Source organism: Ascaphus truei, chromosome 2 (assembly GCF_040206685.1).
Source record: "Ascaphus truei isolate aAscTru1 chromosome 2, aAscTru1.hap1, whole genome shotgun sequence".
NCBI lineage: Eukaryota > Metazoa > Chordata > Amphibia > Anura > Ascaphidae > Ascaphus > Ascaphus truei.
The window spans coordinates 41,972,155-41,997,324 of record NC_134484.1 but is presented as its reverse complement, the minus strand read 5'-3'; the positions used below and the strand labels follow the sequence as shown (position 1 = coordinate 41,997,324).

The 25,170-nt window shown below is 46.4% G+C and overlaps 1 long non-coding RNA gene across 1 annotated transcript in view; it reads right to left on the bottom strand.

Moving 5' to 3' along the window:
- Nucleotides 1–233: 233 nt before the first annotated feature.
- The window catches only part of LOC142488493 (uncharacterized), a 47,831-nt gene continuing 22,894 nt past the window's right edge, over nt 234–25,170 (bottom strand). Inside the window, exon 3 of the long non-coding RNA XR_012799439.1 lies at nt 234–436. This is a non-coding gene — a long non-coding RNA (uncharacterized LOC142488493). The remainder of the gene's footprint in view (nt 437–25,170) is intronic.

The window sequence follows — 25,170 nt, the reverse complement described above, 5'->3', positions numbered from 1 at the left end:
CTCACTCGCCTTATTGAAACTGACTCTGGGAGGGGCTCTTTTACCCATGATTATTGTTAGATAATTTAATAGCTTCAATTTTAAAGGAACAATCCACCCTAATTCACCTCCAGTTTTAAACAGGATTGAAACCGGAGGGTCCGCAGAGTTGGAAATAGTGGCATTTGACTCGTGGGAACCCAGGTCCCCACCCAGTGAAAAAAATGAGTACTGGAAAAATATATGTACAGGGAACTGCTCCTTTAATGGGATTAACTACAGCCATCTTCCTCAAGTGCAATAACATTGTTTTTTTTTTTTTTTTTTAATCGGTTAGTCATCCTCTGGATTGGTAATTTGTCCAGCCTCTCCCTTTGGGTGTACCAGTGGTTGCGAGCTGTATTAGCTGGTGTGGGTGCTCTGGGCACGGTGTTGTGGAGCACACTTCAGGATTACCCTGCAGACGGAGATAACAGGAAAGATGAACAGGCTGGGAATCCACAAGGGCTTTACTAAATATTAAATCTGAAGTTTTCATCACATGTCACTGGCTGTTAAACATTGATTGGAACGGCGATAAAATATATGCATGTTCCGATTCCTTTCCTGCCGTAGGGTTGTTTTGCCAAAGAATATATGCACCTTTCTCATCCCGCTCAGAACAAAAATCAGATGTGAAAATATTTATGCATGCTCGTTAATGTGGGGCCTAATTTAGTAAGTTACACTATGAAGACTCCAGAGACTACATTTGGAATTCCCCGCCAAGCTTTCATTGCGTATACTGTATTTGTGAAATCATGGACAAAAATGACACACACACGCATGTATTGTTTATACCCTCACTGGTTTTGCCTCTCAAAAGACAATAAAATAATAAGGTAATATTATACATTGTTTTACATTTCATGCAGTCCAACGCTTGCATACTTTTTTGCACGTTTGTTTTATAAATTCGCCTCCCCGGAATTTGCATTGATCAATCTCAGAAGCTAAATCTTTTTTTTATGCCAAAGGTGCTTCTACCAGTAATGCAATATATCACACTCTCCCGACAGCAAACCTGAGCCAGCCAAACAGCTCCAAAAACATTGCACCTGGTTTATCAAAGAGTAAAATCCCATATGTTTCAATGACAATGTTTTTCCTCTGTATATTTGTTGATTTTTTTCGGCCCCATTTTGCAAGCCGGGAGACTTTGATAAATAGACTTTAATAACTGTGAGAAAATATCATTTGTTAGTCTCCGCGCTGAAAAAACTGAATCACCAGATATATCAAATGAACACATCCAAGCTGCTGTTTTTTTCCCCTGGATTTGAGAACTGAAGAAATTGAGCCTCAGAGAGCTTACTGTGTTTGTTAGTAGCTAAGGCATATGACTAACAGAGGAAATTTGCAGCAGCAATTTGCAATTTAAAACCATCTTTTTTTAGGCAGCATCTTTTTCTGTTTCAGACACAAAAAATTGAAACCTTTGTATTCTATAACTTCATCTATGATAAACTCCAATCTTAGTACACTGAAAGGTACGGTACCACCACCTATATTACATCTACTTTTCCTGAGGACCGATACAGCTACTAGAACTACCGTACAAATTAATTTTAGAGACCCTACCTACTGAAGGTAAATGACCCAAAACAGAGGCAGACCCTGTGCCAGTACAGAATGAGAGCCCACGGACTGGAAATAGAAACAGGCAGACACAGACAGACCTTGAAGCCCAGGGATATGAGACTGTTCCAGCGATGTGAGCTAGAAGAGGTGTGTGAGAAAAACAGGCAGACACAGACAGAACTGGAAACCCTGTGGGATGAGATTGTGCCAGCGATGTGAGCTAGGAGATTTGTGTGAGATACAGGCAGACACAGACATAACTGGAAGCCCAGGGAGATGAGACTGTACCAGCGATGTGAACTAGGAGCAGGGCCGCAGACAGATTTCCCGGGGCCCAGGTCTAGAGTTATGTCCGGGCCCCTCCGTTTCACTCCCTCTTCTTCACTCACCTCCCTCACCCTCCCCTATCAATTACCAAACTCTCACTCAATCCTCCCCCCCACCTCGCATGTATTTCTCTCTCCTGCGTCTAACTCGTACTCCCTCTTTTATTACTCACTCCCTCCTCACCCCCACACTCCTCTCACGCTCCCCAACTTCCGCCAATTAACCCACTCTCACTCAATTCCCCCCAATAAAAATACACTCAATACATATTAAAAATACACCCACCCCCAATACATATGTAACACAGTTTTCCCACCCCCAATCGCAAATAGAGTGCATGTGAGGGGAATCTAGATGTATTACCAGGTGTGTGGTGCTTTACCTGTCAGGCTAACAGGAGGCCTGAGCCTCCACCAGTGAGAGCCTGGGGTGTATCCTCTGGAACGATACTCATATATACACAGCGCCTCCACCTGTGTAGGATTCTAATGGCAGAATGACCCTGACACAGAACCCACATACAGTAACCAATACACCAAAGGCATATATATAAAACAGTTTACTGCATAGCATAACAATATAACAATCACATCACATCAACAGGGTCTCACTAATGGCACAACTACCTGGTCACCTCGCAGGGCTTTGTACCCCACACCTTATTCCCAGAGTCACAAGTGTTCTGCAACCCACCCCTTATCAGTGATCAGTGCCTGTTTGGTACCGGTAATGGTGTGCAGTTGGTGACTATACCTGCCCGGGGCTCCTGCACCCGGGTACCGCAGAACTGAAGAGGACCCGTCTGTATCCAGCGCTGAAGCCTCAGTGATGGCGTCCTCCTCCTGGTGGATGGTCTCCCTCTGATGACCTCACCACCAAGACAGTCTCTGTCTGTGCCTCTGCCTCTGCCTCTGCAGAGAATGATTCCCTGCAAACACTGACCCTTCTTGTCAGAGCACGCAGCACTGCAGCTGTGTCCCTGACTAAACTGACTGCTAACAGGGCAAAGTCCCTAACTGCAGGGGCCTTCCCTAGAGAAGCCACAATCCCAATGTTGAGTTGGGCCTAGCTGGGGCCTAGGGGGGTAACCTGGCCTAGTGTAGAAGCTACTTGCTCCCTACACACTACCTCCCCCAACCTTATCCCAGCACCAACTGACTCGCATGGTCTGTGCGCAACAATGTCTCTCTCCAGCAGGAGGAGCTGAAAGCCCTATTGGCTCCCTGGCATCAGGTGGCCTTTCTGTCCCTTAGTACTCTGGGTGTTGTAGTCCTCCATGGCCCTCTTTATCATTGGGGCCGCGTGCACGATCTGCACTGCGCCTGCGCGAGGGTGTAATGGCCGCCGCTACTCTCCACTGAGCCTGCGCAACTGTGGACAGTCCCTGCGCTCCTAAAATGGCTGATGCTAGCGTTCTGCGCATGCGCGAGCCTATCTCCCTTACTGTAATGGCCACCGCATTGCATCTGCGCATGCACGAGCCTATCGCCAAATGCAAGATGGCCGCCGTTTCTCTTCTGCGCATGCGCGGACACAGTAAAGATGGACGCACCCTGCCTCCGATGCCGCTGGGAGCCCCCGGCGACACACTCGCCCCCGCAGCAGCCCCCACCCTGGTGGCGGTAAGGGGGGAAGGAAAGGGAAACCGGGGAGCCAGAGGGGACCTGGCTACACATATTAAAAATAAACCCCCTCCCCAATACATATTAATACCTCCCCTCCCCAATACATATAAAAGTACACCCCCAATACATATGTAGCCCTGCTTCCTTGCGAACGCAGGCCACTACCATATTCTGTATTACCTGTAGGCTCACAGGGTCTGAGCCTCTGCCACGGAGAGCCTGGGGTACACACAATATCTAGAACTTGGTGCAGCGCCTCCACCTGCGACAGCTTCCGCCCGAGGGGAAGTGGGTCCTCGCAGGACTTATATACAACACACCCACACACATCGATATCCTTTAACCAATTAACTTTACTTGCATATACCATAGGGATTATACCAACAGGTGTCCCTCCCTAGAGGAGACACTTTACTCGCCGTCTCCTGAACGCTCACCCCCCCTTCTCCCTTCACCGGGTGATCCCACCCCGTGTCCAGTTCCCCTTGGGAATAGTTCCCCCACCCTCAAGTGAGTCAATGAATGTGTATGAGTGTGACTGCGCAGCCACTGTGTCCTGAATGAAGGATGGTACCGTTGGTGCACTTTAGAATTACCTGCCGGGCACTCCAGTACCCGGTGCGGCTACAATCTTCACAAAGGATCAACGAGGTGTAGATGACGTCACCCGTCGGTGTCTAGGGCGATCCCACCCAGACACGCTGCGGCACGATAGTGGGGTCTGTGCCCAGACCTCCCGCCAACTTAGAACTGTCCCAGCAGTAATAAGGTGGCAATAAGGGAACCGGAACCTGACTATAACCAGTTCCTAGCTCTGCTTGTCTCTACGGGGACTCAGGGCCTAACTGGGCCTGGGGCATGCGGCCTACATAGGGGGCAGTCTGCCATCCCACACCGTAGCTACTTCTCTCCTATCCAACCAACTCTCCCCACTCGTGCGCGCAACCACTTCCTTTTCCTCCTGGTCTCGCACCTCATTGGCCCAGGCGCATCACGGGGACCCACGGGGGCTGCTGGGACTCGTCGTGCGCTACCTCCTTTGCGAGCTTTCTTACCCTCGCTCTGCGCATGCTCAACCTCTGCTAGGCTAAGTCGGTGCTGGCGCCAACCACAACATGGCGGCTCCCTTGCGCGGAACCTCCATTATCGGAGTGTTCCCTACTGCAACATTCCCAACCATACAACAAACGGGTGGAAAAAGGGGGTCCCGGCTACACATATTAAAAATACACCACCCCTAATACATATTAAAAATACACTCTCAATACATATAAAAATAAACCCCCAATACATATAAAAATACACCCACACCCCTAATACATATAAAACTACACCCCCGTACATATAAAAATACACCCACCCCAATACATATAAAAAATACACCCCCGCCCCCATACATATAAAAATACACCGCCCCCCACAATACATATTAAAAAAAAGGGTCATGGAGGACCACACTGGGGGCGATGCACTAAGCAGTGAAAACTGCTTTTAAGAACGCAAAGTGGCTTTTAAGGCCGATACAGCCTGCTCCGCGATTAACTAAGCAGTTATAACAGCGTTTATCGGCCTTGAAAGGCATTTTCCTGGCCAGCGAGCAAAACACGTCCGATCAAAATGGGAACCACCCGAGGTCCCCCAGACTCCCGTGGGAACCACCTGAGGGCCCCCAGACTCCCAGGGGAACCATCCGAGGGCCCCTCACACACCCGTGGGGATGACCCAGGGTCCCTCAGACACCCGCAGGACCCCCAGTTGACCCAATTGTGACCCGCGGGGACCACCTGGAGGCCACAGAGCCTAGCGGGGACCATATGGAGGCCACCAGACACCGATGGGTGCACTGTGAGACCTGCAGACACCCGTCGGGACCACTCGGGGACCCCCGCCGGCCTGGGGTATTAACCCTGTGTGTAAAATAAATAAATAATGGTTTTATGTGGAGGCACGGGGTGGGTGGGATGTGTATTGCTTATTAAATATTGTAATGGTTATTGGTGGCCTAGAAGGTGGGTAGTGGGGCTGTTGTTTATTTTTTTAAAGTGGGTAGCGGGGTTGGGTGTAGGGAGTATTGGCCCCAAGGATGGGTGGTTAGGCCTACCGGGTGGGTAGTGGGGGAGGGTGGGTTAACCCGTTAATTACTATAAGGGGTGATTAAGGGGTTAAGGGACATTAGATTTTCTTTTTTTATTCTTTTGTATTGTTTGTTGCAACGAGGACATGGATGGTGATGAGGATGAGGACGGCCTTCATCGTGGCAGTCTCGCAGGGGTGAGTGCAATATTTATTTACTTTATTTATGCTGCTTAATGTTGTATTTTAAATGGGCAAATGCATTATTATCCATATCTGGATAATAGTAATTTTGCCCATTATTGTTCTGTATGTGTTAGGGGGAGGGAGGGGAGGGGGTGTATATTTTTAAAAGTATTTATTTATGTATTTTTTTTGGGCACAGGAGTGGTACCGCAGGCAAGCTGGGACCCCTGGACTCCTGTGGGGACTACCCGGGGACCCCTGTGGGGCCCCCGGACACCCACGGGGACCACCCCAAGGCCACCACCGGCCTATTATATAATTCCAGTGCATAAAAAAAAAAATATATATTTTATGTATTTTAGGGGGTATAGGGGTTGTTGGGGGTACAGTGGGTAATGAAGCTGCTTTAATGTCTCTTTTTTAATAGTGTGCAGGAGCAGGGGTTCTCCTGAGCTGAACCGCTTTGATTTCTGCTCAGTGACCCCCTGCGCCCGAGTTACAGGCCCCGGTTTGGGGCATTGGATGCCAGTGTCGTCGCCATTTTTAAAGCGTCCACGTCACTTGACGTGCGACATGTAAATAATGGAGGAGATACCGGCACCCCATATCTGGGCCTGTAACTCAGGAAGCAGGGGGTCCCCGAGGCTGTAATCAATGTGGTTCAGCTCAGGAGACCCCCTGCTCCCACACAATATTAATAAAAATTCAGCTTCATTATCATAGCAGATATCCGCTACGGTAATTAATTATTTTTTATTATTATGTGTGTTTTGTTACTAGTGTACATGTGCAGGGTGTCTCCTGAGCTGAACCACATTGGTTTCAGCCTCGGGGACCCCCTACTTCATGAGATACAGGCCCCGTTATGGGGTGCCGGTATCCCCCTGCAGGATTTAAATCGCCCGGTCACGTGACGCGGGAGCTATAAAAGCACAGCGGATACCGGCACCCCATAACGGGGCCTGTACTGTATCTCATGAAGTAGGGGGTCCCCGAGGCTGAAACCAATGCGGTTCAGCTACACATGTACACTATCATTAAAATGTATATTTGTACTTTACGATCGCCTGTAAGAGCCGTGCGTGGAGACACAGCATCTCCATGCAGTTCTTACAGGCTTTTTTTTCTATCAGCTATCGCGCTTGACCAGTTTAAGCGCGATAACAGGGGGGGGGAAGCAGCTCGCGCGATCGGGCAGATTATTGCTCGGCCAGAACAAAATGCCCTGAACTTGTTAGTGAATCCCGCGTTTGGCTTCACTTATTATCGGTCGAGCAAATATTTTCCAATCAGGCGCAAAACCGTGCTGCTTAGTACATAGCCCCCAAAGAGTGTTACACCCAATATACCGGAAGTGATGTCAAACGCTGGCAGGGAGAGCGAGGACGGTCGCGACAACCGGAGGGAAGGAGATCCTCTTGAGCTGGATCCAAATTTCAATGGACTGACTCTGTTTTGTGAGTTTTACCCCTGTTTTTATTCATAAATAAGTAATTTTTGTACCTTTACCAAGCGGCTGCATTACTCCTTATACATCCACCTTGCCTGGAGAAAAAGCAGACACGGAAAAGATACTTTTACGTGCCTGTGTTCAGGCACTGACATGTAAGGGCATAACTCACCACCACTGTTGAATGAGTTCCGTTTTTTGAACTTACTTCACAATATATATTGTCACAAACGGCTTACTCCGGGGCTCCGCCGTCTGTACAGGACTGTTAGAACACGGTCTTTTAGGGTAGGTTAAATGACGAGGCGTAACGTGCTGTTCCTTTAAAAAGGCTACTGCCTGGTTTATTCAGTCCCAGGCACTGAGATTGCCACACTGCATACATAAGAAACACAAGCAAAACAAAAGCCTGCTCACCTGAGCAATAACTTAACTGAGGTTTTACCCTGACTGGGATTGGGCGGCTTATCCGCTTCCAACAAACAAAAATAATGAACTTTGCAATTTGATAAAGGTACAAAATGATTTAACCTGTTTGGGGAGAGGCTTTTCCCCTCTCTGCTTCCAGCAGCCTTCCTGCCTCCAGTCTCTTGGGTAGAGGGCAGAGGAACCAGGAAATCCGCCTTACATACCTGATTTCCATCTACCAGGACAGGTGACAGAAATCAGGCAGCAGACAAACTCTGGTCTGGATCCCTCACCCCTCAGTTCCAGCACTTGCCAAACTGTGGGATGGAGTGCATGCATTCTGAGGCTGCACTTTCAAGCCTAAACAGGATAGAAACTGTTTAGTATCCTGGGAGCCCTATATATGGAATTTATTACCATCCCCTGGTTTCTGTCACATATCCTCCCCCACCCCCCCAGCTCAGACCTCGAGGGATGAGCGACCATGGATATTAGGGAGTGCATCCTTGACAACCCATCAGCATTGCCATGTTTGTGCCCTGACCTGTGCTCCACAGAAAATTTAAAGGGTTGTAGGCTTAGGAACCACCTGGTCACTCTAGCATTCTTCTCTCTGTTTTGACACATCCAGGTAAGGGGTGCATGATCTGTGACCAACCGGAATTTTCTCCCCAACAGATAGTATTTGAGCGTCTCTACAGCCCACTTTATTGCGAGACACTCTTTCTCGACTATGGAGTAATTTTTCTCCTGGGGATTTAGTTTCCTACTTAAATAAAGGATGGGGTGCTCCTCACCTTGAGACTCCTGGGAGAGTACAGCGCCCAGCCCTACCTCAGATGCGTCGGTTTGGACTAAAAACGCTTTATAGATGTCAGGTGTGACCAACACTGGTTGGGCACAGAGAGCTTCTTTCAGGCTTCTAAAGGCCTGTTCGGTTTTGGGGGACCACTTTACCATTAGCGGCCCTCTTGCTTTTGTGAGGTTGGTTAGTGGGGTTGCCTTAGTTGCAAAATTGGGAATAAACCTGCTATAGTAGCCAATTAATCCCAAAAAGGTACTTACTTGTTTTTTTGTAACTGGCATTGGCCAATTTTGTATCGCCTCTACTTTGAGTGTTTAGGGTTTAAGTAAACCTCTGCCAATAGAATACCCCAGATACTTGGCCTCCTCCAGACCAATAGTGCATTTAGCGGGGTTAGCAGTTAGTCCAGCAGACCGAACTGCGTCAAGCACAGCTTGGACTTTTGGAAGGTGGGATTGTCAATCTTCACTATGGATTACCACATCATCTAGGTAGGCGGCGGCATACCGAGCATGTGGTACCTGTTTGGGGAGAGGCTTTTCCCCTCTCTGCTTCCAGCAGCCTTCCTGCTTCCAGTCTTTTGGGGAGAGGGCAGAGGAACCAGGAAATCAGCCTTACATACCCGATTTCCATCTAGCAGAACAGGTGACAGAAATCAGACAGCAGACAAACTCTGGTCTGGATCCCTCACCCCTCAGATCCAGCACTTGCCAAACTGTGGGATGGAGTGCATGCATTCTGAGGCTGCACTTTCCAGCCTAAACAGGATAGAAACTGTTCAGTATCCTGGGAGCCCTATATATGGAATTTATTACTATCCCCTGGTTTCTGTCACAATATTTTTCGTTTTCTTCTTTTATATTCTGAGGTGTGCTTATTTCTCCTGGAAGCATCTACATTGGAACTGGGAACAGTTCTTTTTTCATGCAGCACTCACCTTGGTTTAGATCATCTCATATCTGGGTAGCACTTCCAATTGCATATGTACATATAACATACACTCCCTCCCCCCCAATACATATAAAAAATGGGGAGAAGGAGTGGCTCAGTGAGTAAAGACACTGACTGCCACTGAGAGTTTGAAGCAGGGGAGCCTGGTTCAATTCCTGGTGTCGGCTCCTTCTGACCTTGGACAAGTCACTTTATCTCTCTGTGCCTCAGGCGCCAAAAATAGATTGTAAGCTCCACGGGGCAGGGACTGTGCCTGCAAAATGTCTCTGTAAAGTGCTGTGTACAACTAGCAGCGCTATACAAGAACATGCTATTATTATTATTATTATTAAATACCCCCCACCCCACAATACATATAAAGAAAAACAGACTTACCTTGGGGATGGTCTCAGGCCGGGCCCGGTGGCTGTGGGGGGCCCAGCTCTCCCCCAGCTGCAGGTTTCGATGTCAGATGTACCAGGTCTCCCTCTCATGCCACGCGCGCCAGAAGCTTGGTCAAGCTTACTTCCGGCCCGCTGAAGAGTGAGGGAGAGGCCAGCAGCTGGGGGACCACCAGTGCCTGGCGGCAACTGCTTTGTCCGGCCGCCGGGTCCCCGCACCCACCGAGCCCAGGGACACTTCTCCCAGCTGTCCCACCTGTCCCACCTGTCCCAGCTATCACACCTGTCCCACCTCTCCCTCCTGTCAGCAGCCCTGACTAGGAGAGATGTATGTGAGAGATATGGGCAGACAGAGACAGAACTTGAAACTACGGGAGATGAGACTGTGCCCGCGATGTGAGCTACAAGGGTGTTTGTGAGACAGGCAGACACAGACAGAACTGGAAGCCCCAGGAGATGAGACTGTGCCAGCGATATGAGGTAGGATAGGTGTGTGAGAGACACAGGCAGACACAGACAGAACTGGAAGCCCCAGGAGATGAGACTGTGCCCGCGATGTAAGCTAGGATAGGTGTGAGAGAGAAACTGTCAGACAGACAGAACTGGAAGTCCCAGGAGATGAGATTGTGCCAGCGATGTGAGCTACGATAGACAGAAGATGAAACACATTTCGTTTCTGAGCTGCAAAAAATACCCTGGCATGAGTATTACGCACTTGGAGAAGCTCGCAGCTCTTATCCAGAAATGTAATAATGTAGAAGATAACCAAAAAGTAGCGATCTTCCTGGGAAAAGATGAAATCACAGCAGAACTGGCTGCGCATTATATCAGCGCCTGTCACTGGCTGAGACTCCCACTAACACACACATCCCTGTGTGTAACTGTTACCCATTTACTGTGTAAACATTATACGCTACCCCCCTGTTATTCATGATTTGGCAATACTGAAATGTTTTTCTGTCATGCCAATAAAGCTTATTTGATTTTGAAAGGTCTCTTCCATAATAAAAATGTACCAGGCGGCACAGTGACAAAGGGAAGCATGAAAGAGAACAGAAGAACAGTGAAAGCATCAACACCCTCACTCATCATAAACTGGATCATTAAGCAAAGCCAGCCATTTGTCCTCTACTAATTACTTTAGTTCTGAGGTGTAAATCCCCCCCACCCCCTTTATTTTACCCTCCCTGAGAAAACATTTTCTCACAGGTGGTCCAGATGTTGGAAGACTGTAAACAAAGAAGAAGTAACTAGTAAAACAATGCCTGACGGCTCCGTACGTCTCAATGCAAAGTACACAGTGGGGAAAGTTCAGATTTAAAATGGTCTAACACGCAGCTGCCACACGCTCTGATTAAGGCTTGTACTACCTATAATTCTACTACTGTTAACTGAATAACCACAGTCATCCTTAAACAAATTTAACATTTCTTTTCATACTGGTGATTGTGGGAAGATAGGGGAGACGGAGAAAAACCTCTTGCTACATTCTATACAGATAAAGGTGCCAGGGGTGGAGATAATGGGTAGAAAACAGCACTTGCCTAAGCCGGTGGGAAAAGACCCCTATATAACTAGCACTCAAAACAGAATAGTATAATCAGGATAAAAATTAACCTTTATTAACATAACACTAATGGTAAAAAATGTATTAAATGGATATACCACCTCCAAAGTGTATCCTAACTAATTAATGGGGGTGGTGGGTAGAGGAACTATAAGGCACTGGCACCTTGTATTCAATAATTCTAATTCCAAAGGTGCCTCAGGGTGGTAGGTACAGATAGAATACAGAGAAGGTGTGGTATATAAATGTATAGTGTATATATATATATACGTCACACTTGCTTGCCACTTCTGAATAAAATAGTCACTCAAAGATATATCAATAAGGCTAGGACACCTCCAGCAGCATATAAGATGTAAAAGCCCTATGCTAGTAGGTGATGGTGATAAAACCTTATATAAAACAAATATGTTTATAGTAGCCTGATAGAGTGGATTCTAGGGGCTAATGTTAGCCAGGCTCATAGTGTTCCAAATCTTATAGTAGTGAGTGACAAAAGCCAAATAGTCATAATAAGCAATGCAATTAAAATACATATAGTTTGACAAAAACTGGACTATTGTGTAGCTAGGATAGTGACTCTTGATTGGGGAACTCTGTACATATATTAAAGGTCTCTTAAAGCACAGTGTCCGATCAAACAGACTTGCAATGGTATATACTGTAGTAAAAATACCAGAGTCAAATGAGTGCAGTGTATAGTGAAGAACACTGTTACTCGGCTATTCAGTATTAAGGCAGCGGTAATTAAGTAATATTTTTACTATATACCATTGCAAGTCTGTTTGATCGGACACTGTGCTTTAAGAGACCTTTAATATCCCACTTTGCCAAGCAGTGTGCTACAGTTCTCTGTTTACAGAGGCATAACTTAAGTTATGGAACCCACAATAAAAATGATAGAGAAGATGCCTCATGATTGAGGACTGTGTGCATGTTTTGCTGTGCAAGCGGCAACTTCAGAGTTTATTGAATCAGCTCCTAAGTGTGACTTGCCTCTCAAAAGAATCATGGAATGCAATTCCCGTAGCAAAGGTATCTTCTGATTGTTTTTCCTTCACCTTTCTGGTCAGAACTTTAATCTGGAAATCCCACCGTAATACTGAAGTGAAATAATATTTTCAGGGGCTCAAACTTTTGGTCACCGTCATGATCTTGATAGCACAGAAATGGTAAAATTGTATATACAGTAGGAAAGGGGTACCTCGCTTTGCCCTTTTTGTAGTTTAAAATAGGGTGTGGATATTTTGTGTGGGTGCTACCACGGATTTGGGCTTAAACTGGTAGACAAGGTATCCAAGAAGGCAATAAATCCCATTATTGGTGCCCTCCGCTTACAAGTTCCTTATGGGTTTTGTATTATGTTTGTTTTTACCCCATAAAACTTAACTTTACATAAATCATGCTCTTAAAATGTACCCAAAAGGTCTATTTGTTCAAAGAAGTTTCAAAAGAAAACGTGCACTATTTAGTGATGTAGTAAGTAAGCCTTAGGCCTCGTCCCTAGTGAACGTGAACACGCGCACGATAGTGAGCGTGGCGCGAACAAAGAGTTGGCCCTCTATGGGGCTGGCCCCAGTCAGTGTGTGTGTGCGCACATGCACAAAGCGCGATGGCGCGACCACCTTTTGAAAAGTCAAGACATTTGACTTTTGGCGCGGCGGCCGAGCGATGGCCACATCACAGCAGCAGTTCAGCCAATGAGGGCGAACCAGCCGCGTGATGTCATGGCCGTGCCCCTGCCGCCCCCCCCCCCCCACCATGCCTCCCCATCGTGAGTGATCGGAAGTGCTCAGATCGCTCGGGGGAAGACCACGAGCAGCGCCAGGCGCTCCGTTGCTCACTCACTGTGACCATAGCCTAAATGTCTTTGGTGCTGCTGCAAAATATGGTCACATGACCATATGGAAATATGGAAATATGGTCACATAGGTAGCAGCCTTGAAGAACTAAGGCTGCTGTCCCAGTGTGCACTGTAGCACACGCGCCTGCGGGGGGGGGAGGAGGGGGCAAATGCACAGCGCTTCACCGCGATCTGGGACAAGACTGCAGAGTTTGCGACGGGGGGGGGGGGGTGACTGGGGTTTTCCAGGGGCGTGGCCATGACCTCACGTGGCCGGTTCGCCCTCATTGGCTGAACCGCCGGCAGGGGCGTGGCCACCCCTCCGTCGCTAACTGTAAACTCAATTTCACTGTCTTTTGAAAATCTGGTAGCGCGGCTGCACCTTCCGCGCGAAGGTGCGTACTGTGCCCAGCCCCATTGAGGGGCGGTGCTTGTACACACAGCGCATGCCAAGGTGTGCACTGTAGAAGACACTGGGACAGCGGCCTAAAGCTGCAGGGGACCCCATTCAGAAGCATTAACCCCCCCGCAGCGCGATCATGGTAGACACTCTCCCCAGCGCTGCACACGTGTGCTTGTTTGTCCGTGACGCCGGGGACAGTAAGTCTTACTACGTCTAAATATGTGGATTTTGAAAAGTATTTCAATAAACTCCTCTGACCCAGGAAAACGTTTCTATCTGATTTTTTTTTATTTGTCTAATGGCCAATCACTGAAAACACTTTTCAGAACAAAATCTTCTAAAATGGTTCCGATAAAGTGTCCATCTGGTTGTAGGTTTCAGAGTACTCTTACAATTGTGTGCACAATCACGCTATTAACTCTTTTGTATCGTGTTAAAAGGTGGGTTAGCGTACTGCTCTGCAGTTGTTTGTTGGCAAGTAATCAGTCTATTGCATCAAAGAGTCTGTCTCCCCATTTTTCATAGGATTATTCGGAAAGCATTTTTCTCCGGGTACTACATTGGAGTAACCATTTTTGAAGATTTTGTATTTTAAAGATTTTTCAATGAGTCACCAGTAGACAGAAACTACAGTGGCAATTCGCCAGCTCTCTCAATATCCCGTGGAATGTATACTGTACCTCACAGTGTTATCAAAAAAACAAATAGATAGCAATTTTAGGCTCCAGCAGTCAAACTTGGACTATGTGTGTGTATTTTTCCTATAAAAGTCTAATGGTTTTTCCCCCACCCTCTGGGAGATTTGCCCCATTACCAGGTGTGTAATGTTGTTACCTGCTGGTTTACAGGATACTTTGGTGTCCGCCGATGGTAGTGGGGACATTAGGAGAGGTTTCTGGGGTAAATGATAGCTCTTTATCTCATTGGTATCAGCGCCTCCATCTCCTGCAGGCTCCAGGAATGTGGAGGCAATCCCTGCAGGAGAACTCACACTACTCCCCCTGATAAATTGCACTCACGTGGCAGGAGTATAGGTTAACTGGAACGATCTTTATTCTTGCAACAGGCAGGATACACAGCATACACTGCATACACATCTCAATAGGCCTCTAGCCTCAGGATGGTCCCTAAACTCACACACCCAGCCATGGGCGCCAAGGGCAGTCCTTTCCCTTCCCTGACTCCCTATTAAAGTCAGAGGTATTAGTCCCACCCCTCAAGGGGAGGGTATAGAAGGTGGCCAGAGCCCTGCGTACACTCTTGTAGGATATGTCTCTCTCAAGGGAGAGACAGAACTCGCTAAATTTGAATGTGCAGCCCTTTAAGTACCAAAGGGGAGGGTCCAAGTTCTGAGCCCCTTATTGGGCAGAACACAGGCCTTATCCCACCTCTTCCCCATCACTCAAGGAAGCTGCTTGCTGGTGGGGAAAACCCTGGATTGGTCCTGACACTGCCTGCACTGTTACCAGGGCCTGTGTGTAACCATGGCTACATTCTCCCTCTGGTGGAAAATCCAATGGCCCCACTTGGAACCGAATTTTGTGTACCATCCTTTGGTTGAATAACTTGAAATAATACAACAATTTGTTGTCATACAGTACTAGGCAATTTATCCATACACATTATAACAGTGATGAAATATAACAGGTTACTTCCAACATGGAGAATCTTTTTACCATTTTATCTTTTATCAGTAATAGTGTTTAGGGTCAGGTTTTTTAACAATCCTGCCCTCATAATCAGGAACCCGAACTGAGTATACTCGTATTTGACCATTCTCAGGGCGATACTCAACCCTATCTCTGAATATACCTCTTCCTACACTCCACACTTTCATAAGGTAACATTCCCTCTCTTCAGTGTAGTGTACGGAATAACTGCACTTAGATTTTAAGTACTCCAGAACCGCTTGCCTTAACAGCTCCTCCCTATTGTCTTCTAGCTCCCGCATGATAGGCTCAGAGACATAAGGATATTCATAGCCATGAATCTGCCTGTATCTGAGAACTATAGCTCGGTCAACTCTGCTAAGCTTAGTCAGCTCGCGAACAGAGGTTCATGTGGGGTGGTCTCTTTGTAGAAGATTTTTAAACCTGCGGTTCTACTATACCCAACCTAATCTCCCCTACTCTCTTCCTGAGTGCCTCGGCGGCCTCTTCTGGAGAGAACTCACCTTCCTCCCACCAGTTATCTACAGTGTCTCTGTTAATTAAGAGGAACCGGGTCCAGTTCATAGCGGGAACGTAGCCTTGGGAAATGGGGTCCCCCTATCACCTTGTAACATATCAGACCCAGAGTCCATCTTTGAGGATACCCCGGATGTCTCAGATCTAAAAGAGGCAGTAGATTTCCCTCCAAATGATATCACACTAGCGGCTGATATCTCCCCATCAGAGCAGTCCTCAAAGTCCATTACTCTTCCGGGCCCGGGTGTTAGTGTCCTTAGGCCCAGCAACCGGTTGGGGAAAGCAAGGGTAGCAGGGGGTAAGGCCTTAGGCTTTTCAATGTATTGGGTCAATTCAATTTGTTAGGGCCTACCTCGGGCCTGCTTGCTGGTGGGGAAAACCCTGGATTGGTCCTGACACTGCCTGCACTGTTACCAGGGCCTGTGTGTCAGGGAGGGTAGATTAGTAGCAAAGCCAGGCATGGCTACAAAAGCTACACTTAACTACCACAACATCTTGTGATCAGTGAGGCATGAGCCAGTTTTTAGATGAAGTCTACTTATAAGCACATAGACCCATGAAAGACTATACCTAAGTGAGGCACTAGATGAGGAATATGGTATCTGACCACTTGCAAGAAACAAGAAACATCTTAACAGTAGATACAGTATAACTATAGAAATACTCAGAAACATTAAGAAACACATACAGTATACAGGTACAACAATTTTGCTGGGTTAGAGGAGTTTCTTGAACACTTTTCAAAATTCACATGTAAATAGTGCACTTTTCCTATCATACTCTAGATCTTTTGGGTACATTTTAAGAGCATGCTTTATTTAAAGTTCATAGTTACATAGTTACATAGTAGATGAGGTTGAAAAAAGACGTACGTCCATCAAGTTCAACCTATGCTAAATTTAGACAACAGATACTTTATTCTATATCTATTCTTACTTATTGATCCAGAGGAAGGCAAACAAAAAACCCCATTAAGGGGAAAAATTAATTCCTTCCTGACTCCAAGAATTGGCAATCGGATTAATCCCTGGATCAACATCCTTCCCATGTTTACTTATTTTGTATATCCCTGTATACCTTTCCCATCTAAAAAGATGTCTAACCTTTTTTGAACAAATCTATTGTATCTGCCATGAATAAGTTCAGTTTAATGCGGTAAAAACAAACATAATACAAAACCCATAAGGAACTTTTATGTGGCGGGCAGCAATACTAGGATTTCTAGTCTTCTTGGAAACCTTGTCTTCATGACAGACCCATATTCTGCAGCCTTATGATCAATGAGGCTCTCCTACCTCATTAAGGAATAAAGACCCTTCTCCTAACCAAAGCAGCATGTACAGTAGCGTACAATACTGTGCCTTACTATGTCATGTCGTTTGGAATTCGTGTTTTGGCTGAACTAGAAATCTCCTGCACATATCTGCAATTACCACACAGCATTTAGGAAATAATGAAAACAGTTAACGCATCTACTGTAATGTTTCCAAATGTGGTTCTCGCCATGAAATAGGTATTGGTGTGCAGAAAAACTTAATGAAAGTTCTACACCACAATAACTGGCCAATTGCACAGCCTACCTGGTATTGTGTATGGTGAAGCAGAAACCAAAAATATTATACGTACTGTAGATGGACCACTTTATCTACTGTATCTATCTACCGTATATATCTATCTCGATGTCTTGAATAGCGCATACACAGAGCAAACTATGCACCTCTTGCACTCAATGCAAGAGATGTATTAATGATCAATGCAAGAGGTGTATTAATGATCAATGCAAGAGGTGTATTAGTGCTCAATGGAAGAGGTATATTAATTCTCAATGCAAGAGGTGTATTAATTCTCAATGCAAGAGGTGAATTACTGCTCAATGCAAAGGTGTATTAATTCTCATTGCAAGAGGTGTATTAATTCTCAATGCAAGAGGTGTATTAATGCTTTTAGGCAGTAAGGACAAATCCTGGTTGCTCAAACCAAGAAACTGAAACCATTGAGTTATTGTTGAGCTGGTTTTTAAGCCTTTTATATAATAAATATATGCTTAACTCAATTTTTATCAAGGTTTGCCATAAGAGACCAGTGAGATTTTGAAACTGTACACTATTATTTAATCTATGAAGAACTCTCATGTTGGACCATTACAAGTTATCACAACCTACAATAAATCAACACCCATAGATCATCAAAATAGTTAGACTTATATTTATTCACATTGTAAATTAGTTGAATGTTGCAAAATGGTGAGCAAAGTGCAGGTGGGGATTACAAATAGAGAAAAGCACATGGCAAGACACCACTTTTTTAGATTTTCAGTAAGAACGTCATTGTTGCCGTTGATAAACACACGCTTTGGTCAGAAAGCGCATTGCACAGCAGATGCTAAAGAAAAAACGTGGACTCCTAAGGAAGGCGCGGGGCCTGTGATGTCAGGCCAGGAGGAGGGGTTGAGAAAAGCGTTCCTAGTGCAAGGGGATGGATCCGATCTTCCTCTTTCTTCTAGGATCTACAGGAGCGAAGTCACATTTTCCAAGTTCCTGATTCCTGGCATCCTGATCCTGAGAGATGGTTGCACAGCAAGGAGGAAGAAAGACCCGGTCTGAGGGACAAGCAGAGAGGATGAACAGTTGCGGTTGGCGGGGGGATACACGTGGATGAGGGAGCTGCAGGAGGAGGCACGGCGGTGCGGACCCGAGTGACTCCTGGCTCACGTGCTCAGCAGTGAGGCAAGGATTTCGGATGGAGGAATCACCCAGCAGAGTGGAGAGGCAGCAGTGGAGGTGGACGGTGAAAGGTATAAAAGGGAAATCTTATCTTGTGGGGTCTTTTCAAACCACTGCGGAGAGGGCAAGTTTTTGGGAGGTTTACGGATTTTTCGAGTAAGTTTTGGGAAGGGTGGCGCGTTTAGGCATAATTGGTGGGGTGGGCTGGTTGTGGATTTCAGAATCCGTTGGTGGATTGTTGTTTTCGGTGCTCCGCCGGCAGATGCATTACTTTGGGGCGCTGGCGCAGATTCTGCAGTTTTAGTGTGGCTTTAGTAAGCAGCGCGTATTATGAGTACACTGAGGGGTATGTGCGGATTTGGTTGGGGATTGCAGATTGTGGGGCATTAGGGCGGATTTGGCGCGGATCTTCAACAAAAAGCACCAATGAGGGAACCTGAGAAAGGAGTTGTAACAGTAGAAGACAAGCGAAAGGAAAAGGAAGTGCAGGATTCAAGTTTTAGGGGCACTTACCTTTGCTTAGCTAGTCCGCTGAGGATGTTCCTATTGGTGGAAGTAAAAGTGCGGGTATGGAAGGATGAGTGTGTCGATATATTGATATTATTGCCTTACTATTGGGAGCCAACAAACTCGGACAAAAAGAATGATGAGAGATGAGGAGAAAGAGAGGAAAAGGAAGCAGGCTCCTACATCTTTTGGGGACTGGCTGCAGGCCTTTGTAATTTTAGCCAGCGTAATAGGGGAGAAGAAGCCGGAGCATTGATCGTGTCACGGTTGTGCTCGCCACAAACTCGGGTCGGACCGCGTGGCTGAGGTAGGGTTGTAAAAGCACCGACCTTAAACCTCGCAGGCTGATCCGGATTGCGCAGTTCATAGTCGTACGTAGCAGGGTCAGGATTGGAGAAGACAGCATCGTCGTTGTACAAGCCAGGGTCAGGACAGGAGACATCAGAATAAACATTGTCCAAGTAGGAGTTCGGCAACAGGGAGTCAGGAAAACCCCGCTTCAGCTTAGGAGCGCGGGGGTGGCCTCTGCGCGTGCGGCGACCATGGCCCATGGTACTGGTCTCAGGAGGTGGAAGACAGACCAGATTTACACACCGCCTAGCTGCACGGTTAAACCAGTGCTACAGCGCAAGAGTCCTGAGCGGGCTAGGGAATCCTCTGTAGCAGCGCAGGAACCAGGACACTGTAGATACACAGGGAAACCTCCGCTTCAGTGCAGAAATCCAGGAGACTGAAGGACGCAGGGGCGAAACCTCCGCTTCAGTGCAGGAATCCAGGAGGCTGAAGGACGCAGGGACGAAACCTCTGCTTCAGCACAGGAGAACAGGAAGCTGACGGACGCAAGGGAAACCTCCGCTTCAGCACAGGAGAACAGGAAGCTGAAGGACGCAAGGGAAACCTCCGCTTCAGCACAAGAGAACAAGCAAGAGCTTGTGGCAGAACAGTTGGTGACATCCGGTAAGGACTATGCTCGGCCAGGAGCATTATGGGAAAGCAGTACTTAAAGGCCAGCGGGCCAATCCCCAGCGGGGGTGTGAAGGTACTGCTCCAATGAGTGAATGCAAGTCTAGGTTGCAGTGATAGGCTGCACAGCTGCAGTAGATACCAGAGGGAGTGTGTATAGCTTTGGTGAGTGAATCCAGGCTGCAGCAAACATCAGGAGAGCTGTTCCAGAACTGCACCGGTCTGCAAGGTAAGGCAACCAGTAAACCGCGGAGCGGATTCCTGACAGATCGTCACTCTTTAAGTATGTGGATACGATTTGGGAGGTCTATAAGTTTTACGGGAGTCCGGGGTGCTGGAAGTACGATAGGGACTTCAGGCAGAAAAAGGTGATTAGGAAGGATTTGCAGTGGGATGTGAAGGATATGGACCTGTAGATGTCCATAATTATGCTGCATAAAACTAACCCCTTTCTGCCAGGGGCCAGCAGTTCACAAGAAGGGCAGGCAGCCAGAGATAAGAAAGGGGGTCTTGCTGGCAGTAAATTGAGGCGTAGTATCAGTGGGGTGCATGATGTTGTTTTAAGCATGATTTCAATGGCTGCAGGGGTAACCACCCGGTTACGAAGTGCTTTAACAAGGGCAAGGATGCAGTTAAGAAAGGAGCAAGAGAGGAGGCTGGATCAAGGAGGGAGGACACTGGTGAAAGTCATTAAGATGGCACCATTGCATTGCTGCTATCAGAAGGAGGTGGCGGTTGAGTTGTTAGAGAGGAGAGGTGTATTGGGGTAGCATGGGCAAAATTAGAAAGGAAAAAGTGGGGGCCAGTGAAAGGGCAGCACTGTTTTCATCTGCCCCCATTACAGGGGTTGGGAGCTTCTCAGTTGGGGTGGTCCAAAAGAATGAGCCGGGTTCATGCTGTCGCATACATCACTAGCCCATACCCTGAGGGGATGTCCGTGAATGTTGAAATTGACCGAAATTTTGGGATGTACGGACAGTGTGGGCGTGGTTGCGACCGTAAATGGGTTATCTGCATCCTCTCCGGTGGTGGTCCGGATACTGAGGTTGCGGGTTCCAAGTTGCCTGGACACGTCTTGGGGGGGGGTTAAAAAGATAGCAGATCCCACTTCTCGTTTTCAGTGCATGGTGTTTCAGGAGTGGGACCCGGGAACGGCTATGAACCACGCCTTGCCGCATAGCATACCAGACCCGGCCCCCTTACCTGGCGACATTTTCTCTGAGCTGGCCGGACATCTGGCCCATGTGCCCAGACATTACTATGATGGGGGATATTTGAATTACCCCTCCCCACTTAACACTCTGATGAGTGGGAGTCTTTCAACTACAGACTTTTTGCTGACATTTGCTGCTTTAGAAGTCCATGGCTGAATATGCGCCGTTACCTTGCAGGAGTTTCCTGCCATACATTTCTAAATGACAGTACTTACAAATTAAGTGTTCCCTCTGTCTTTGTTGTGTTAGATGAAAATCCCCATATGCCTAACATGTTGGTACAATTAAAATAGGGGGACTTTAGTGCATCAATTTTTATATAACTCTATAAAAATTGTGTGACATGATATTTTCTGATTTTACCTGGACAGTGCTCACAGCAAATCTCACTGCGCTAGGAGCTTCCTAGCAAAAGTTAGCAAACAGCCACCTGCTATGCTGCTAGCTGCTGGGTTTTAAAACCATTTTTCCTTTCACGTGCTTACACGAAAACACTGCCACAGTTATACACATAATCTTAAAAATTACTTTTCTCTGAACCCCTCTCCCCCGCCCCCCCCCCCCCCCCCCATGGTTCTGGGGTTCTCGGGCATATACCGGGGGACCTTAATGTAATTCATTCCCCTGCCCGGTCCTACTATTCTGGTCTGTGCTGAAGCAGGGAAATGTCCGCTGCTTAATACTCCTGGAATAATAAGACACACATATACAGTTTTATCACAAATCACAGTGTTTCTGCCATGATTGGGTTGCAGAGCTGACATTTTACAATTCCCAATATGGCTCAGGGGCACCCAGCCGGGCAAAATACCTTTATTAATGGCCTGGGTGCCCTTCACCGTCACAAAGATCGCATCATGTTGCCAATGTATAAATCCTTAGCAAGACCACACCTTGAATAGGGAATACAGTTTTGGGCACCACTCCATAAAAAAGAGAAGTGAAGAGAAAAGCCACCAAATTAATACGTGGACTGAAAACCCTGACTTATGAGGAAAGGCTAGCTAAATTAGATTTGTTCACATTAGAAAAGAGGTGTATAAGAGGAGAGATAAAAGCTATTTACAAATATATTCAGGATCAATGCAAGGAACTTTCAAGGAATCGATTCATCCCAAGGGCAGTACAAACAATACATCCCTTGAGATTGGAGAAAAGGACATTTTAACAGTACAGTAGCAAAGGGAATGGATCCTTATAGTAAGGGCAGTTAAAATGTGGAATTTACAACCCATAGAGACTGTGATGGTGCATGCAATATTTATTTAAGAAAAAGTTTGAAATATTTTTTTTTTAAATGAAAGGTATAGAGGTTATAACAATACGTAAACATAGGAGGAATGTTGATCCAGCGAGAAATCTGATTGACAGTTGAGTCAGGAAGGAATTTATTTTATGAGACATTATTGTCTACTATTTCACTGGTGTTTTTTATTTGCCTTCCTCTAGATCAATATAAATATACAGGTGAGGTGAGTTTTTGTCACATTTGATGCAAATTGTTGGCAAGAATAGTTTACGCCACCTTGGACCTGGCAGGTTTTTTGGACACAAGGAGATTGATGCAGAGTTGGCTACTGATGCAGTGTGCGCCTAACTCCTAATGTTACTACCCAAGGTGGCTCAAAATTTGGAGCAAAGGCCTTGATACATTGACACAAAGAGACAAGATGAAAATGACACAATTGTCATACATTTTGCTCCCAATTTGCTATGATACATCACCCCCTTAGTGTTTTCGGGACAAGCTTCAGGCCGCGACGGCCTTGGTGCAGGAGGATTGTCACTGGAGGGGTCTGATCCGCCCCCCTCGCCCCCATGGCGGGACTATCTCTGGAGCCGTGACTTTAAGCTTTTTCTGCCGTGGCTCTGGAGACAGTAAGTCTCACTACATCTGTAGGATGATCTCAATAGACATAAGTCTTTTTTCAAGCTTATCTACTATATAAATATGTTATAGGGCCCAACAGCCTGGGGCCCCTCACTAGCATAATGTGACATTTACAGGTGACTGTTTGGCTGTTGATACTACTGTACTCTTAATCATATGTGAACATTCTGAACACATGATACATAAAGCTTGGCCCCCTGCAGACGCACTTACCAGAACTCCCTCCTACTGTCTCTGTACGTTCTCCCTACCTACCAATTAGATTGTAAGCTCCTCGGGGCAGGGACTCCTCTTCCTTAATGTTATGTTTGTCTAAAGCACTTATTCCCATGATCTGTTATTTATATTATCTGTTATTTATTCGATTACCACATGTATAACTACTGTGAAGCGCTATGTACATTAATGGCGCTATATAAATAAAGACATACAATACAATACAATATGTAATACTGTACCTACAGTATGGGTTTCTGTGATTTTTGCATTGAATTGTCTTTGCCGCACTCTTGACCATTACCCAAGTTTACCAAAATCCATTTTCATTTGGTCTACCCCGAAAGCGTACAATTTAAGTGGCATGATGAGAGACTTAAAGAGAGAGTAGGGAAAGGAGCAAGTGCAGTTGAAGACTGAGACACTTATTGAGCCACCTGTGCTGAAGCAGGGATATCCTGAAAACCTAACCTGTTGGTGGCCCTTGAGGACTGGAGTTGGCCAGCCCTGCACTAGTGTTTAAGCTGCTTCTTTTAGGAACTCTGTTGAATAGTCACACATATAGACCACATCTGCAGAGCCTCCCTTGATCTACAGTACTTATCTGGCCTAACAGATTTATTTAATATGATTTCCTTGGTAGTAACTCCAGGCTGCCTTGGCTGTTGTCAGATTCTTGATTTAAGATAGAAGATATTTGTTTCTTTATCAGTGTTTCCATTTATTTCCACACCATTGAACTTTGACTCACTGGCCTGTTACCAGTATGTTCACTAATGTTCACATGCAGCACTTATTATCTGAGATCAGACTCCAAAAGACTGCTCATGGTCCCACGGTTTAACAAAGTATCCGACCGCTCCTCCTTCTCTTACCATGCACCTCACAACAACAACAACAACCTACTGGAGACTCTCACAGCCAATATCAGTCTAAATTCTTTCAAAACTAAAGCTGTCTCACATTTTAATCTGGTCTGTAACTATTACATGCGCCTATAATTCAGTAATAATCCCCAAAGAACAGGGCATTACTGGCCAATAATGCCCTGGCTGGAAGAGTTGAAGGCCTGAGGCGAAGCACTTTAACCCAGCAAGGGCATTATTGGCCAGTAATGCCGTTTTCTGAGGGGATTATTACTATTATAGGCTAACTGTAGGCTTTTTTCATAAATAATAAACACTTTTGTATAGTTACAGTATATAGATTTTTTAATTAAAATAAAATGGTAAATACATTAAAGCACCTCTATTTACGCTTGCACTGCAGCTATCTATATCCACACACTGCTGTCCCCTCTGTGTACACACACACACACACACATACACTGCAGCTACACACACACACTGCAGCTACACACACACACCTACACTGCAGCTACACACACACACAGCAGCTACACACACACACACACACTGCAGCTACACATTGGAGCCACAGACACACACTGCAGCTACAGACACACACACTGCAGCCACACACACACACACACACACTGCAGCTACACACACACACTGCAGCTACACACACACACACTGCAGCTACACACACACACACAGCAGCTACACACACACACACACACAGCAGCTACACACACACACACACACACACACTGCAACTACACACACACTGCAGCTACTCACACACACACACACACACACTGCAGCTACACACACACTGCAGCTACACACACACACACACACACACACACACTGCAGCTACACACACACACACACTGCAGCTGCACACACACTCACACACACACTGCAGCTACACACACACAGTGCAGCTACACACGCGCGCGCGCACACACAGATTGCAGCTACACACACAAACTCTGCAGCTGCAGCTAC